The 13386-nt window shown below is 38.1% G+C and overlaps 1 protein-coding gene across 1 annotated transcript in view; it reads left to right on the forward strand.

Moving 5' to 3' along the window:
- GREB1L (GREB1 like retinoic acid receptor coactivator) overlaps positions 1-13386 on the forward strand; it is a 273408-nt gene that overhangs the window by 51981 nt on the left and 208041 nt on the right. The window lies entirely within an intron of this gene.

The raw sequence follows: 13386 nt of genomic DNA on the forward strand, positions 1-13386 counted from the left end.
CAGAACTGAGAGGAAGGAAATGGCCAGGCACAACACAAGAGGGACGGAGAGAGAATGACGAAGCGCCAGAGTTGGAGACACGGAGGAGGCAAGCTGCAGAGTAGAGAAAGGGCAGTCTGTGAATGTAGGGATCACTGCTTGACTGAGGGAGGGAATATTGAGCAGAGTGGTTTGGCTAAAGAAGAAAATATAAACTTGCACATTAAAATCAAGTGGAGAGCTCTAAAAAACAACTTCCCTGTAGACTGGGGAGAGACCACTCACTGGTGGAGAGAAGCTGACAGTGATAGTGGGATCAGTGCTGGAATATTGTATGTCTAAAACTCACCACGAATAACTTTGTAAATCATGATGCTTTCACAAAATAACATTACAAAATAACTCCCCTAAAGATTCTAATTGATCTTGAGTTGTGGGTTGGACATACAGATTTTTAAATTTTTGTAGGTGGTTTTAAATTACGGTCCCAGTTGAGGACTGTTACCATAGGAGACACTGTAGCCTGTGGTTCTTGGATCAGAAAATCATGGAAGCTTGTTAGAAATACTCCCAATGCTGTTCCAACTCTAGGGAACCTAACTAAGCATTTTTACTAGATCCCAAGTTGGCCACATGCACAGCGAAGTGTGAGAAGCACTACAGTTGGGCAGGGGTGTGGTGGGGAAGGAGGAGGGGAAGGAGAAAGAAAAAGAGAAATGTAGTTGAAGAGAGCAGATTAACCAGATTTTTTTCTGTCCTTCTGCTGAACTAGGCAGGAATGACAAGTGGGCCGAGATACTGGTTTCCCCTTAAGCTACGTAGGGATGTGTGAATTTCATGTCAGAATGAATTCTCTGGGTTTCACAAATATAAGCTGGGCTCCTTGAGAGGAAAAGCTGGTAGAGTTGGACTGTGCTGTCAGTGAATATTCCCTGAAGATTTTTATTTTTGTTTTGTTTGGGGTCATACCCAACAGTGCTCTGGACTTACTCCTGACTTTGTGCTCAGGGAATCTCAGGGGATCAAGAGGACCTTATGGGGTGCTAGGGATTGAACCTAGGTTCCTTATGTGCAAGGAAAGCTACTTACTAGCTGTGCTATCTCTCTGGTTCCTCTGAAGATTTTGGCCAGAGATTATGATGTCTGCCATATTGGGGTATGGGAAGAGTTTCTTGACAGAGAAATATAGACAAAGTAGGAGATATTCTGGGGTCTGGAAGATGTGATAAGATACTTGAAACCATTCATACACAAGGTGAGAGAGTCTAGGAGAAAAGAGGATAATCAAGTTGAATTCAAGAAGCACTTAAATACTTGTCTCAAGATCTTCAGTGCAAGTTTGGAAGGAATTACAACAGAATCCTTTGTACTTTATTTGAAGACACCTTTATAACTTTTTGTTTCATTTTGGCTTTCTCTCAAAGTGTCAGGAAGGTTTCTAATGATTAAAATCTACTCAGCATAAATAAGGTCATAAACATTCAGCCCTCACTGCAGGATCCCCTCTTTCTTGGTGGGTGGGATCATCTGACTTGAGGGTTATTAGTGATTTCAAAGGAGAAAGGAAAACAATGATAGTCATCATTTGGTGAATGGGCAGCAAAGGAGAATTTCAGGAAATGGAAAGGTTAAAAGTCCAAGTATGAAAGGCTTGCCGTTGTGGGGAAATTAGGATGGTACACTTTAGTTGAGAAAGCACCTAATGAGGGAATCTATAATATTCCAAGAGATTATTTTGTTTGGAAAATCTTTTCGGAATTGTCAGTAGGCTGCATTGCTTCAAGGCCAGGCTTAAGATGGCTTCTCCCATGAATTCTTCTCTGGTCCTCCCAGCTCACAGTTTCTCTCTGTCTCCTTCCACTTCCTTTGCTAAAATTCTTTTTTAACAACTCAGCAAATACTTTTTAAGCCCTGATACTTGAGATGCCCAGTGTCAGAGTCATTTTATAAGAACTCACTTAGGGTTTATTTAATTTTTCTAATTTATGCGTGTGTCGTGCCTCTCCCTAAACAAGATTGTAAATGTGTTGAGGACATGGACCATGTTTAATTCTTAATTGTCTCCCCTGGGAATTTGTGACTTTATGAAATAGCTATTCTCAAAGATGTTTACAATTTAATATAAACAATTCAAAATAATTTCCCACATACATATTTGTTTTTCAAGTTTATTGGTGGTTCTTATAAGAAATGGAGTAGTAGAGGGAAAATACTTAAAAAAAATAGGAAAAATACTATGCACATTTTAAACTATTTTCTGTAGAAAAAGTCAAAATAATACTATCAAATGTTAAAATTCTCATGTATTTTCAATGTTTCACTTCAAAGAGGAAGCTCTTCAAAATTATGGAACAAAGTATAGTAAATATCCCATAGGAAAAAATTTCTTATTTTTCCCATGGTACTTACGTTCCTGAGTTGCTTTGCTTATCTTGCCATTTGGGTTTCTTTTTACTTTCTGTTTGGATGTAATACCATTTGTTGTAGGATAGTAAGTTCTGTACTCAAGAGTTTGTAGTCAAGAGTTTCATTGGTTATTTGGATGTAATTCACAAATATGCTCAACTATTGTATTGTTTATTTTGAGGAAGTGTGTTGAATTTAAGTATCTATCACTGTTACTCAGTTTTAAGTCATGATGTTCTATTTTGCTCCCTTTTCTTGGCATTAGAAGCCTAGAGTTTTTTAAATTTTGAAATGTGCACACTGAAAATTGTCTCTCCTACATTGGGGGTTGGGGAAGGTTTTTTAATTGTAGTCTATTGTGATATTTGACACTTTGGTGAAAAAAAGAGTATAAGACCTATAGCAGTTAGAGCTTGACCAAAAAGAGTGAAAATACTTTACCAAGATAACATTTTTTTTGAAGATTTAGATGGGGGAAACTTTTTAAAAAGAATTCCTAATGAATCAATCAGTAGTTTATATCCTTAAAGAATTTTTTATGGTATAATAATGAACAGTTATAACAGAACAAAAATAACCCATTTCCTAACATTAGCCTTTCTGACTACGGAGGTCATAAAACTTGTTAATGCAGATGAGGTGCCTTCTGTTGTGTGATGCTAATAGGAAATGGATCATTGCAGTTTATGGGGCACTTAGCCATTTTGGTTCATGATAAATAACTGACTTCAAGTGACATTCTTTCACGATTTCCCACTATTCAACACCTGAAAGGATGGAACTCAAACATGAAGTTGATTTTGAAGTTGTCAGAAATTTCATTGTGATATAAATCCATTATATGCCAATGTTTTAATTGATTTAGGAAGAAATAGTATGAATGAAAACACCCAAAGTTTTTATGTTTCTGTTTTTTAGCTTAAAAGTTAATTTATAACTATTTTATCCTTCACTAATTTCTGTTGCCTCTTATTTACCTACCCTTCTCTTTCAAAATACTCTCATTTTGAAAACTCACTGGATTTTAGTTTTGCATATTATAAACTATAATTGCGGTTTTGTTCTATAAGATCAATCTAAAATAAGCCAGGAGAATGGAAGATGTTTCAACTTGTATTCAGATCTGTACCGAACAAAAATGAAAAAATAATTTCACTAGTATGTTCTTTCTATTATTGTCTTATTTTCATCCCCTTCAAGCATCCCCCTGGGGTACAATATCCCTGCCCACCCAGACTATATACCATCCCTTAAAAGAAAAAGACCTCCTTGCTGAGTAAGATTACATAAAAGTCAGGCGCTTACTTTTAGAAATACTCTTAAGCTTAATTCTGTGGAGACCACGATGTAACCCAAGATCTAGTCATGCTAACTGTATGCTTAAAGGAAGTTTGAGTCTTTCTCATGTTATCTTCATGGATAACATAGGACCTGTGTTTAATTCAATAGGTTTTACATTCTTTATGTTGTTTTCATTTAGAGATATTGTATAGCTGACAAAATGTTAGTTTTGTAATGTAAATTTTCTTACAGCTGGTCTTAGAATTATTTAGTGTGGTTGAGATTATTTGACATTTATCCATTGATTCTTGAAGGAGTTTTGACCTCCCTTATCTGTATACATTGTTAGAGAGAGGGTGACAATAGATTGTTTTGTTTACTTTGTAAACGTTAACAGGAGGAAGCACATCCTTGCCTTTACTTTAATTAAAATGCTGGTTTCTTGAAAGGGAAGTCTGTGAAACTTCCTCCCAGAGGATGTCTTTTGATATAGAACATTATATTCAATTTCATTTTGATTAAAAAATAATTATTACCCGAGTCTTCTTTTCCCTTTGTTATTGTGATGACCAGGGATTGCATACTTCATTGTGGAGCTCAGACACTTGCTTGATGAAAATCACACACTTTTTGAGGCACCAAAGATTCCAATCACATGGTTGACCCCAGGATCACAATCGGTATGTGTGGAGTGGTGCCAAGGATCAAACTTAGGGCCTCATGCTTATAAGGTGGCTCTCTACTACTCTATTATCTCTAGGTCTTGACATGAAACATTTAGTATTATCAAGTCTCCCTGAGAGCACAACTGCTAATTTTTTTTTGTTTGTTTGCTTGCTTTTCATTTTGGGGCCAGACTTGGTGGTGCTCAGTGGTTACTGCTGGCTCTGAGCTCAGGAATCACTCCTGGCAGTGTCAAGGGTACAGTATGGGGTGCCAGGAATTGAATTTGGGATGGCCACATGCAAGGCAAGCACCCTACCCTCTGCACTATCTTTCCAACCCCACAACAACTTCTTTTCTTGTGTGTAGTATTTTATTTTATTTATTTATTTATAGGGTTGGAGCGATAGCACAGTGGGTAGGGCGCTTGCCTTGCACGCAGCTGACCCGGGTTTGATTTGTCCATCCTCTCGGAGAGCCTGGCAAGCTACTGAGAGTATCTCGCCCACGGCAGAGCCTGGGAAGCTTCCTGTAGTGTATTCGATATGCTAAAAACAGCAACAACAAGTCTCACAATGGAGACGTTACTAGTGCCCGCTCGACCAAATTGATGAGCAACGGGATGACAGTGGTACAGTGATTTATTTATGATTGAATCACTGTGTAATACATAGTTACAAAGTTTTCATGATCAGATTTCAGTCATACAATGTTCAACAAATAAATGATATCTATATACTTTGTTCACAGAGATATTAAGAAGAATAAATTGAAAGCATTTGCTGAATTCTTTCAGCTCTAGTACTGTAGCCACTTGTGAGATTTGGGGGAGTCTCAAAATGGTAGAACTGAAATATTGATTAGGTCTTCTATGTTTATTTTATCTATCAAAAGCCTAGAAATAGCAAATCAAACATAATTGGATTATAGGGTTTTAGATAGGTACTCTGGTCTTTGTGGCTGGAGCGATAGCACAGTGGGTAGGGCGTTTGCCCTGCACGAGGCCAACCTGGGTTTGATTCCTCTGCCCCTCTCGGAGAGCCCGGCAAGCTACCTAGACTATCCTGCCTGCACGGCGGAGTCTGGCAAGTTACCCATGGCATATTCGATATGCCAAAAGCAGTAACAACAAGTCTCACAATGGAGACATTACTGGTGACTGCTCGAGCAAATCGATGAGCAACGTGGTGATAGTGACAGTGACTCTGGTCTTTAAATTAGTTTGAATAGTTGATTGCAAAAACCATAATATTCAAATCAAATCTGTTGTATAGAAATCACTAATTTGTTGAATTACAAATTTGTTGATAGAATCCCTAATTTTGGATATTTAGCTTGATTACCAAAACTGATATCCAAATCTTTTAAATGGCCAATTCTAACATGCTGTACTATTAAAACATCTCCATAAATCAGTTTTTGCATGGTGTGGCTGTTGATAACATAGATATTGGACCTGGCGGGAGGAAAGCGCCAGCACATAGATGAGCACAAGGAAGGAGAAGATAGAGGAAGAAACTGCAAGAAAAGTAGCTAAGATGAATGGATGCCTTGGTAGAACATAAACTTTGCACTTACTACTTAACCCTGACTTATTAACATAAACATTGATGGCCTTTTGCTTTCTTTCTGCTTTTTCCTCTTACTTCTTACCCCCTTCTTCCATATTTGGCTATAAATATGTTGAAACTAAGGAACAGCAAACTAAGATCTAAGAGGCACTTGTTTTTGTGAAAGAAATAAAAGATTGGAGAACCTTACCACCCAAAGAACATCTTAGGAATAAACTGTAGTATTTTGTTTTTAAAAATAATAATCAGGTAGGCGTTCTGTTGTATCTTAGTTCTTTGTTGCTAAGGATTTTGAGTGCAACAGGATCTTAGCATGGATATCTTTGAGGTAAAACTTGATGATACACTAAATTTTCCTACTGCATGCAGTAAATGTCAGTTAGGCTTGAACACAACCCGGCAAACAATCCATCAGAATCAAACCAAGAGTAGAAAAGAAGTTCCCAAATAGAAAACCACTGACTTTTAGGACTGTTTTTATTATGAAATTTATTTAAAAAATTTTAGAAGTACTAAACTTAAGTATAAAAAGAACATTTTTTGAGAGACTTTCTAATTGGTTTTGAAATTCTCACTAAAGAATAGGTTAACTGTTAATGATTTTCTCTTTTCACTCACCAGATTCAAAGGTGTGATGTTAGTTTTAACCTATAGCCTGTTACTTTGCTTCTTTGCACTTCAAAAAGATCTGTCACTGATTATGACTTTGCTACTTCCTTCCCTATTGTCCTTACAAAGGATTTTGTGGATTTTAGACCTTACTGTAAAGAAAACAGCCCAAGTAAAATTTCTTGATATTTGCATGTCTATTAAAATCTACACACTTGCATTTTATTTGAACCAATTTAATTGTATGACTTACCAGATAATACATACTAAGACTTCAGAGTTCCTCTTAGAAAGTTGAAATGTCTTTGTCTCCTTTTCTTTCCTGATGCATTCTGTAGTAGAATAAGAAAGCCAATCTGCCAGGAACCAAGACTGTATTGGGGAATAACCACTAAGAAGGTGTTTACATTTCTATAAAATTTTGTTGATCTATAAACCTCACCTCCACAGCCCCCCATCCTCCCCCCAAGAAAAGTGTTGGTAATACTTGTTAGTCTCTTGTTCTTCAGGGTAGTTCTGATAGTGCCTGCCTGCAGTTGTGACATATCTTCTTATGTATCACTAGGGAATGACTTTTGTGTTTAGGCTTGAGCTCACAACTAATGTATCTAGTTCTAAATAAGTAGAATATTTCAAAGTTTCTTTAGGTAATACCCTGTTTTTTTTTTCCTGATCTGGTAATACTCTGTAAGTAATTATCTTCATATGTTTTTGATGAAGGAATGTTTGAGTTTAGTAGGAGGATTAAGCAAACAAACCAATGATATTTCAATTTTTATTTGTGATTGCTCCTTCACTTCAACACTTTGGTATGGGAGACACTGTAACTTATAGAGCAAATTAATTTTATTTATTTTTTTGAGGTCTTCCAAGGGTTGTTCAGGAGGTACAGGGACTCTTTGAGCCCTGCAGTATCACAGATTATCCTCATCATACTAGAGGTGCTGAGCCAAAGGTGCTTGAGAGAGGTGATAGAACCAGTCGGCCACATTCAAGGCATATATATTAACCCCTATATTATTTCTTAGGCCCAACAGAGAAAACTTAAAAGATACAGTCCTAAGGTCTCTTTAGCATATGTTTCTAATAATATTTTCGTTTGGAGTTTTTTTTTTAGTATGTTTATCTCTCCTTAGAATTCTAGATTTAATCATTTGTTTTCTGATTTACATCTCCATTTGCTATCTAAATAAATATATAGAAAATGTAACTTTGGTGGGGTTGGGGATATATAATTCAGTGTTTGGGGCGCATGTCTGACAGATGCCTGGACCCAGCATTGAACCTCAGCACCACATGACCCCTCCCACCTCCCCTAGCACTATCAGGTATTGTCCCGGAGGCTGCTAAGCTCCACTGGGTATGGCCTTGATGGCCCCAGGATCCCAACCCCACCACATTGAGCATTGAGCTCTCTCTATCTGGTATTGCTGTTGTGGCCCCAGACATATTGAACACTGCTTGGGAGCAGCCCTCATGTAACTTTTGGTTCCCTTTCATGAGCACTCCACTTCCTTGTACCTAGTTTTTTGTAGTGCTGCTAATCATTTTTTTTTTTAGATCAAAATCATTGTACTTATTCAATCTACAAGTGAGTCAGTTTCCAGAATAGTTCCCAGTCTTTCTAATTCTTCCCCAGTCCATTTCCTCATCATAGTTCCAGCTACCATCTTCTCTTATGTAAATTATGACAGTGGTCTTCTGCCTTTAACAGTCCCTTTTCTCTTCAGAACCAGCACGATCCTCCAAAAGTACAGATCAGATCCTCTCCAGCTTAAAACCCTGCAGCAAATACTCATCAGTCCTGGAAAAATTTGTAATTCCTTGTTCTGTAAAGCCTTGTATGGTCTGTTGTCTGGCTACCTCTGGTGTTTTATCTCATCATTTTTGTCTCACTGATATCCTTACTTTTCCCCTAGTACCCTTAGCTTATTCCCTCCTCAGGCTTTGACCTTCATTTTCTCTGTTCTGGAATGTTCTGTCTCCAATTTTTAAACTGGTTGACTTTTTCCAACTGTTGTAGCCTTGCCAAAAAAGTTAACTCTTCTGAGAGGTCTTCCTAAATTATGTTCCTCTTCTGTTGTTCTTCACCCTGTTACTTATTTTATCCCTAGAAAAGACCATTATCTAATTTTATTTATTTGCAAGTTATTTTAATTCACCATTTTCCCTCAAGTGTAAACTCTGAGAACAGGGATTGATTTTGTCTCTCTTCTTTACTGATATATTCCCCAGTGCCTATAACATGTTCTGGTGTGTGCAGTAGATGCTTAATAGATATTGATGGTTAAATTAGTGAATAAGTGAATTGTGAGTCATGAAGATTACAACCGATGAATCATCACCATCATCATCATCATCATCATCATCATCATCATCATCATCATCATCCTGTTGATCTTCGATTTTCCCTGCCGTCTGAGTAACGTCTCCATTTGTCCCAGCCTTGACATTTTAGAAGCCTCTCTTTACTCATCCTTCCCAACAATGCCACATTCGGGGCTCTTTCAGGGTCAGGGGAATGAGACCATTATTGTTACTAGTTTGGGCATATGAATATGCCATGGGGAACTTGCCAGGCTCTTCCATGCAGGCAGGAAACTCTAGGTAGCTTGCCAGGTACTCCGACAGGGAGAACTAGGCTATAAGATGTTGCTCAGCGAGAAACAGCCAAGCTCTTCTGGGAGCTTGGTTTTATAGTCTCTGGATGTTGGCCATTGATGGGATTACACTGGCACTGGGTGGGGACCGGGGGCAGTTTCTGGGTGTGACCGCCTAGCTACTGGAAAATGGGGGATCTGGGTGGAAGAGGCCCAGTCCTGATCTGAGCAGGCTTGGAAATCTCAGCCCCGGGTCCCACACACCTGGGTTCCTCTGCTGGTTCCTTCATGCGTGAGGCTTGTCCAAACGTGTGGTGAGGGGCCTTGAGCATAGCTGTGACTGGGTTCCGGAGGTCTTCAGCTGCTGGGGCTCTGCTCAGGGTGGGGAGGGAAACTCAACCCACCCCTCCGAGGGGGCCCCTGGTGAAGACAGCCAAGCACAGGGGCAAGATGAATCATTTTAGATTATATTTTAGTGAGAATGTTTCTAACAAATTTTCATAAAATTCAGGTGATTTACTCAGAGATAAGGAAATGGACTTTTTTTTCTTCTGATTATCCTATTTATGAGAAGGCAAGAGAGATTAACAGTCAAAGTTAGATTACTCTTCCTTTTTTTGTAAATGTGCATACAAAAGGGTCATAATCCATCAAGTGTGCATACCTTTTATTTGCAACTTGGTGTGAATGTTACATGCTTGAATAACAGTACAAAGTGTACTCCAGTTAAGAGTCTGAAATTATGATAAGTACTCATTATGATGAGAACAGTTTGCACTGAACAGACAATACCCATGCATACATCTTTCTCAAAAAAGAAAACACCAAATCTCAATCTTAGTGTTTGATAAACAGCAATTAATATAACAATAGATTCTGAATATGTAATTATTTTCCATGAATGGACGGATTAAGGATAATGAATACTTGTGTATTTATTTTGTGAATGTAAATGTTTGCAAATCAATAAGAATATATACCTTATTTAAGGCAGAAATGAGGAAGATCTTTTTCTTTCCCTTGCTGTGTGTCATTAGACTATAGTCATTAGGCTTAAAGGTCAAAAGCTAACCAAAATGAACTGATGACAAACATCTTTTGTTATTGTCTCTTTTATTTCTGGGGACTCATCAGAATTTTTCTTAGCGTCTCCTTTCTAGTGTACCAATGTGTTATATTCTGTCATTTAATGGAAAAGTAACAACCTTCAGAATTAAGAGCTTTTCTCCCTGACTTTCTTTTTAAATTTTCTAGTCATCCATAGTCTGTGTTCTATTTGTATGACTATAATTTTTCTTGTAAGAGTTGGACACCTCTTCTTCTACCTATTCTTGGCAAATTTTCAGATGCTATGTTCTAATTTATTTTCTCACAGTGAAGTTTTAGTTATATGTAGCAGTACATCGATCCTTTGATCAGTTGTCTTGATAGCAAGAAATATTTTCATCTTACCAAGGAGTGTGGAGTTTGGGATATTTATGACTGACCTTAAGATCTGACAGAAAAAAAAATGTGTTTTGAACTTGAAACAGCGGGCCGCTTGGGCAGTCTCGGGCCGGGGCTGATACCGGCTCGCGCTCCGCCAAGATTCGACCCGGGTGGTTTGCACAGCCGCTTTGCTGCTGAACGACCAAGATCCAGAGCCAGCTGCATTACTTCTGGTCCCAGCAAGTGCTTGCAGCCATGTCTCCAGACTGTGAACTAAGCTTTTGCTCCATGCTGCTCCAGGAAGGGAAATGATATCATTTCTAACTTAAATCTCCCTGGACTTAATTACTAAAATACAGAAATCCTAAACCACGACTTTATATCTCTTCATTCTCATCAGTGGAAAACGAATTATCAAAAGTTTCCTTGTCAATAGGGCCATATTTTGGGGGGATAAACTCTAACAAGAATAGTGAGTTCTGTGTTGAAACTCCAACAACAATAGTAAGTTTTGTGTTGAAATATGGAATGTAATCAAGGTAAAGAGAAAATGAAGTGAAATTTATCAGTTATGCAGGTGGTGGTGGAGGGCTGGGGGGTGGGGGGGTGGGAGGTATACTGGTTTTTTGTTTTATTTTTTGGTGGTGGTGGAATATGGGCACTGGTGAAAGGATGGGTGTTTGAGCATTGTTATAACTGAGACATAAGCCTGAGAACTTTGTAACTTTCCACATGGTGATTCAAAAAAATTAATTTTTTAAAAAAATTTGACAGAATTTAATATTTAAGTTAATTTAAATTGGTGAGAACATAATTTTCCTTTAAGTGAGGTTTGATTTTTATTCTAGATTAAATTCTATTTTAAAATTGGAGTGACAGTCCCTAAGTCTCAGATTTTAACATACATACAAAATAGGAGTTTGCAAAAGCTGACTTCTTGTTAGATCATAGACAAATTGATCATAAATAGGCATCTTAGTGATTTTCAAAGACCACCAGTCCAGGAGTAGTGATCGTCTATTGTTAAAGTATATTTGGTCCTTTTTAATCTACCCCTCATCCTTCGCTACTCTCTCTTTCTACCTGGGAGACTGCCTGAGGATTATACAAGGGCTCCTGTGCCCTCTGACTTTCTCTGATGGCATAGTCCCAGCAGGAGATCCTGGGAGGGATGGGAGTGAGGTCAGGCTAATTATTCTCCTGGTTCTCTTCTTATAGGGTTGCCTTGGGCTGCCAGTGCCCCTCGACCTAAGGTCATGGTTTCTTACTATAAGACTTTCTCCTGTTGGGCTCCTGTAATCAGTCCTTCATCTCATCCCCTTTCCCTTAAGAGCCATTACACTCCTGCTGCTATCAATCCTGAATAAGAGCAATGTGCCTTACAGTTTCCCTACTTTGTGCATGCTTTTGCAAAAAATCCCTTCACATTAGTTTATGCAAATTTTCCTAATTTGAATGTGATCTTTGTTTCTTAATTAGGGTCCTCTCTGATGCAATTATTATCATTTCTTGAATTTGGGATGTTTTTAGCCTTTTAGCTTTAAAATTTTTTAATATATTGTTTGTTACAGAGACATTATCTGAATAATGTCTGTGGAATGGGCACAAAATAAAGAGTCACTATCTCCTGGGGGAATCTGGTATGTGAAATAGACAAGCTACTCTTTGTCTTTTTTTCTCTTTTTTGCAGTATTCAATCAACATTTATTGAATAGCCTCTGAATTTAAACATAGTGAATGGCTCTGGGGCAGATATGAATATGAGCAATATTTGGTCCCTGCCTAATAAATCTCTACTTGAACTCTGTATTTACAAACCATTGTAGGTTCAAAGCTAGCCATAATTCATAAGCCTGAACTCAGCAAATATGAAGTCTCTCCCTCCTTGGTATAAACAGTTGCCAGGTTTAAGTGATAAGTTACAAGCATCATTCCCACCATTTGCATAAGTTCTTATAAGTTCATTAAGAGCTTTTTATGACATGCAGAATGTGGGCTTTGCTTTATTTGTAGTGTGATAGTCTTAGCTAGGAAAACCTTGTTTGAGCCTATTGGAGATACTCACTCTGTGATTTTGTTTAGCTGGTTCACAGACTGGATCGATAGCACAGCGGGTAGGATGTTTGCCTTGCATGTGGCAGACCCGGGTTTGGTTCCAACGTCCCTCTCAGAGAGCCCGGCAAACTACCTGTAGCATATTTGATATGCCAAAAATAGTAACAGCAAGGCTCACAATGAAGACATTACTGGTGCCTCCTTGAGCAAATCGATGAACAACAGTGCGACAGTGCAGTGCTACAGCTAGTTCACATCTTATTCTGAACTTTTGTTACTACTCTTTTTGGCCATAGGCTGAGTATAAGGGATCAATTATATCCCTGTAGCCTGTGGTGCTGTAGATCCTCATTAGTCCTCAGTAGGCTTCTGCCTTTAGAGTAAAGTGGGGAAAATTACCTGCCTGTGCCTAATACCTGGTCCTTGGCCTGTTCAGTTCTTAGTTTGGAATATCTAGTCTATGAAATAATTTCTTGATATACAGGCATGTCCATTTCCTGAGCTGTTAATAGACCTTGCTTCAATTCTCTGCATGAGAATTTTGTAGGGTGTCCAGATATTCTTCTGGCGCAGGTGGAAGATTTCTTTTGGGTCTATGTCTTTTTTTTATGTTAGTATTGGTTAAAATATAATGGGTATACTTTAGAAGAAAACCTGTAGTTAAATTGATGTGGACAAATGTCATTTTAAATGTCATTTAAAGTTTCACTATGTCTTTTATGACTGGTGGCTTCATTTTGGGAAATCCCACTTTGCTTAGTTGAGATGTATCGACTATAACAATGATTTTCAAT

Source organism: Sorex araneus, chromosome 2 (assembly GCF_027595985.1).
Source record: "Sorex araneus isolate mSorAra2 chromosome 2, mSorAra2.pri, whole genome shotgun sequence".
Taxonomy (NCBI): Eukaryota; Metazoa; Chordata; class Mammalia; order Eulipotyphla; family Soricidae; genus Sorex; species Sorex araneus.